General features: G+C 43.4%; 1 pseudogene; it reads right to left on the bottom strand.

Annotated features, from left to right (window-relative positions):
* LOC119926683 overlaps positions 1-4,317 on the bottom strand; it is a 19,429-nt pseudogene extending 15,112 nt beyond the window's left edge.
* Positions 4,318-5,473: the final 1,156 nt, after the last annotated feature.

Genomic DNA, 5,473 nt, shown 5'->3' with positions numbered 1-5,473 from the left:
CATGGGGCTCACAGTCTCAATCCCCATTTTACAGATGAGGTAACTGTGGCACAGAGAAGTGAAATGATTTGCCCAAAGTCAGACAGCAGACAAGTGGCATAATCAAGATTAATATCCAGCTCCTAACATTCTGCTTCTCAATGTTGTTCCATATTCTGACTTTATTTTTCAATTTTGCTGTGTGCTCCTAGGGGTATTTGGTAGTGTCCTTCTTCATAATACATACTGTTAAGATTGTTAGCAATGTGTTAACCTATCTAAAGCTCATTATGATGCCAACGTTGCTTAGCATCTTATTCTGTATGTCTGCAACAGCTGTCAATCCTCCATCTGCCAAGCTGCTTCCACCCCCTTAGTCAAAAATTCCCATTCTCAAATCCCCTTTTTCTGACTTAAGATTTACCAGGCCATGTGGCATGATTTGGGTCCACTTCCTTAAAACATATTATTTATAAATAACTCTTCCTCATAAAGTCAAATACAAGTTTGACAAATCTCCCTTTCCATATAAAATTTGCCTAGGGTTGTCACTTCCCTCGGTGGAAAAGAGCCCGGGCTTTGGAGTCAGAGGTCATGGTTTCAAATCCCAGCTCCACCACTTGTCAGCTGTGGACTCGGGGCAAGTCACTTAACTTCTCTGGGCCTCAGTTACCTCATCTGTAAAATGGGGATTAAGACTGTGAGCCCCCTGTGGGACAACCTGATCAGCTTGTAACCTCCCCAGTGCTTAGAACAGTGCTTTGCACATAGTAAGCGCTTAATAAATGCCATTATTATCATTATTATTATCAATCGATAATATTTTTTGTACAGCTACTGTATGCAGAGTATTGTAGTAAACTTGTCTTGCCTTGTCTTCTGCCGTCGAGTCGTTTCCGACCCATAGCGACACCATGGACATATCTCTCCCAGAACGCCCCACTTTCCATCTGCAATTTTTCTGGTAGTGGATCCAAAGAATTTTCTTGGTAAAAATACGGTAAAAAATATGGTAAAAATGCTTCCTTCCATGCAGTAAACGTGAGTCTCTGCCCTTGACTCTCTCCCACGCCGCTGCTGTCCAGCATCGGTGAGTTTTGACTTGTAGCAGATTGCCTTCCACTTGTGAGCCACTGCCCTAGCTAGGAAGGGAATGGGCATTCCTCTGTTTTACTCTTCCTCCCGTAGCCTAAACTGGTAAAGTGCTGGAAACTCTCCAGGTGCGACCCTGAGAGGGGAGTAGTAAGTTTACAATCTACTACATTAGCAGTAGACAGGATCCCTACACACAAAGAATTTACAGTCCATCACGGTAGCTAGACACTGAGATTTATTACAGCTAGAAAGACTCAAAAGAATATAAAGATATGTACAGAATTGCTACAGGGAGTGGGAATACACAACAGTTTAGGTGTCATGGAAGTTTGAAGTGGCAGTTGGCGTCGTTATTTATGGGGAGATTAGAAATTAACCAGGGTAGGGTGCCTGGAATAGAAAATCAGTCATCCTCTATTTAGTGTTAGCAAAGGAAAATAGGGAATTAGGATTCCATCCAGAATCTAGTCACTATATCATTGTAGTCCCCCACTAACGTGACTGAACTGGACTCCCAAATGAAACATGATCAAAATTAAGATTTAATAAAAAGAACACCCATGGGATAAGGTTACAACAGAAAATACTAAAGTCAAGGCTTGCAATATTTAAACCCACTGATGTTTGAGGCTTTCAGTGCCAAAATGTGGATTTTTGATTGACAGAAGGCAGACACCATGTACTTGGCTACATCTATTGCCTGAATGCTTTGCTTGGGGTAAAATCCGCGAAATAAGGTTTAGTCTAAAATAATTACCACATTCAGATATGAACCAAATTAAAGCACAGCCTGGTGGAAGGAGAAGAGAGTTGGGTGTCTGGACCTATTTTCTAATTCTGGCTCTGCCACTTGCCTTTTGTGTGATCTTGGGTAAGTCATTTCAATCACTTGCAGAGCACTATACTAAGCACTTAGAAATGTACAATATAGTAGAGTTGGTAGATACAATCCTTGAACTTGATTTGCTTGTGTCCACCTCAGCACTTACAGTGCTTGGTACTTAGTAAATGCTTAACGAATACCATCGTTACTATTGATTGATTGATTGATATTATTATTGTTATTATTGACCCCAAGAAGCGTATTTACAATCTAGTAAGGGAGGCAGACATTAACATGTTACAGATAGGGGAAGTGGCAGAGTATAAGATGTGTATGTAAGTGTACTTCTCCAGGTGGTAGTACAGTACTCATCACACAGTAATCACTCAAAAAATAATAATCCTGATTAATTTATAAGTGCAGTGGGCTGGGGGTAGAGTTAGTATCAAGTGCTTTAGGAATACAAATCCAAGTGCATAGACAATGCAGAAGGGAGTGCGAATAAAGATGGGAAATAAGATGTTAGGAAAAACTTGGAAGATATATGACTTCAGTTGGGCACTGAAGGTGGCAAAAGTAGTTGTAAATCAGAGATGAAGGGAGAGGAAATTCAGGCTGATGGGAAGACTTGGACAAGTCAAGCAGTGAGTTAGGAGAGGTCGAATTGCAGTGAGTAGATTGGAATTAGAAGAGAGAAGTGTGCTTGCTGGGTTGTAGTGAAAGCTGAACTAGGTTTAGGTAGAAAGGGAAGAGCTGATTGAATACCTTAAGCTGAGTAAGGAATTTCTGGGTTTCCGTTTGTTATGGAAATGGATGCGCAATGTTTGGAAAGTTTTGAGGATCCATGAAACATGGACTAAGTGTTTTTTTAGAAAAAGATCTGGGCAGTCTAGCCAGGCCTTTGAGCTGCTGCATTTCACAGTCCCTGCCTCAAGGAGATGAAAGTATAAAATTGGGAGTTATCTCATCAAATTCACTACTCTGTTTCCTCAGCTGGACCATGAAAATTGAAAACTTTATTTTCTTAAGGGCAGAGTGAGGATTAATTACCATTTCTGTTGGGTAATGAAGATGAAAAGTGCCTTAATGAGTAGTATTTTTTTAAATCCTTAGTTCTTGTTTTAGAATAAGCCACACTTCTCGAACTCCCTAAATAACAGTTATATATATATATATATATATATATACACACACACACACACACACACACACACACACAAACACACACACACACACACACACACACATATATATGGTTTTATATATATATATATATATATATAATCATATTTGAGTGCTTACTGTGTGCAGAGCACTGCACTAAGCGTTTGGGAAGTCCAAGTTGGCAACATATAGAGACGGTTCCTACCCAACAGTGGGCTCACAGTCTAGAAGGGGGAGACAGACAACAAAACAAAGCATATTAACAAAATAAAATAAATAGAATAAATATGTACAAGTAAAATAGAGTAATAAATCTGTACAAACATATATACATATATAGTAGTAATAATGATGGTATTTAAGTGCTTACTATGTGCAAAGTACCGTTCTAAGCGCTGGGGGGGGATACAAGGTGATCAGGTTGTCCCCCGTGGGGCTCACAGTCTTCATCCCCATTTTCCACATGAGGGAACTGAGGCCCAGAGAAGTGAAGTGACTGGCCCAAAGTCACACAGCTGACAATTGGCGGAGCTGGGATTTGAACCCATGATGTCTGACTCATTCATTCAATCGTATTTATTGAATGCTTACTGTGTGCAGAGCACTGGACTAAGCACTTGGGAAGTACAAGTTGGCAACTGTTGCTTCCGCTAGGGTACGCGGATCCCTCTCCTTGCTACAGCAGCTTAGAAACTGGGTCTTTTCTGATGTCTGGTGGTTTTCCGTTGAGGTAAGGGATGGGGAGGGGAAGAAGGGGGTAGGTGAAGCGGCCGGGGGAGGGAGGGGAAGTTTGCGGTGGAGGATGCCATACACACCTCTATGAGATACACTGCCACCATGGTGGTGCTTCGGGATCACCCGGCCTTGCAGTGGACGTAGACGCTGTCCCCACGGGCCCGGTGCTTTAACAAGAACTGAACCCCCTTCTGCAGGTTCTCCAGGGTCGGGATCCCCGTCAGGTCCACTGTGCTGAGCCGGAGCTGCTCCATTCCGACCGCTTCCCACTCCTGGGTGGAGTTGCACAGGTAGCGGGTCTCCTACTCCTTGTTGATGGTGATGACCCCTCGCATGGTCCCTTCTTCCACCAACTGGCTTGTGCGGGCCTTGAGCGGCAGCTCCCCGAGCAGCGCGGTTTGGTCGATGCGATGGAAGCAGGGCCGGCGGGTGGGTCCCGGCACCTTGTCCCGTGCCAGCGTGTACAGCAGCGTCAGGTAGGACAGCAGTCGTGCCATCCCGGCCTCCAGCGCCGGGCCCATGGCGGGGGCCAGGGGGACGATGGATGCCACCGGCGGGAGGAAGGCATGGTATAGCGAGATATAGTTTGCTAATTATTAAAGCAAATTTTAAATGAAATTATTAACCTAATGTGGCAGCATATGATGGATTTTCAGGTGTCATTCAAAAGGAGAGGGCTCAGTGTACCTGAGATTCAGATACTCAGTCACCTTCCCCCCATCCTACCTTACCTCGCTGCTTTCCTAATACAACCCAGTCTACACATTTTGCTCCTCTAATGCCATCCTACTCAACTGTGCCTTGATCTCATCTATCTCACCACTGACCTTTCTCCCACAACCTTGCCTCTAGCCTGGAAGCCACTTTTTTTTAATGGCATTTATTAAGCGCTTACTATGTACAAAGCATTGTTCTAAGTACTTCCTCTTCATATCCAAAAGGTAATTCCTTCTCCTTCTTCAAAGCCCGATTGAAGACACATCTCTTCCAAGAGGCCTTCCCTGACTAAGCCCCTAAGTAGTAATTTCTTCTTGTCCCACTGCCTCCTGCTTCACCCTGATTTGCTGCTTTATTCACTGTTCTATCAGCTCCAAAGCACTTATGTATATATTCATAATTTATTTATTTTCATTAATGTCTGTCCCCCTCTAGGCTGTGAGCTGGAATGCCCTCCCTCCCAACATCCGCCAAGCTAGCGCTCTTCCTCCCTTCAAGGCCCTAGTCAGAGCTCACCTCCTCCAGGAGGCCTTCCCAGACTGAACCCCCTCCTTCCTCTCCCCCTCGTCCCCCTCTCCATCCCTCCGTCTTACCTCCTTCCCTTCCCCACAGCACCTGTATATATGTATATATGTTTGTACATATTTATTACTCTATTTATTTTACTTGTACATATCTATTCTATTTATTTTATTTTGTTAATATGTTTGGTTTTGTTCTCTGTCTCCCCCTTCTAGACTGTGAGCCCACTGTTGGGTAGGGACTGTCTCTATATGTTGCCAACTTGTACTTCCCAAGCACTTAGTACAGTGCTCTGCACACAGTAAGTGCTCAATAAATACGATTGATTGATTGGGCAGGGAATATGTCTATCAACTCTGTTATTTTGTACTCTTCCAAGTGCTTAATACAGTGCTCTGCACACAGTAAGTGCTCACTAAATATGATTAGTTGATTAAT

The sequence above is a fragment of the Tachyglossus aculeatus genome, chromosome 1 (genome assembly GCF_015852505.1).
Source record: "Tachyglossus aculeatus isolate mTacAcu1 chromosome 1, mTacAcu1.pri, whole genome shotgun sequence".
Classification (NCBI taxonomy): domain Eukaryota; kingdom Metazoa; phylum Chordata; class Mammalia; order Monotremata; family Tachyglossidae; genus Tachyglossus; species Tachyglossus aculeatus.
The sequence above is the reverse complement of the archived record's forward strand: the minus strand, read 5'-3'. Positions and strand labels throughout refer to the sequence as shown.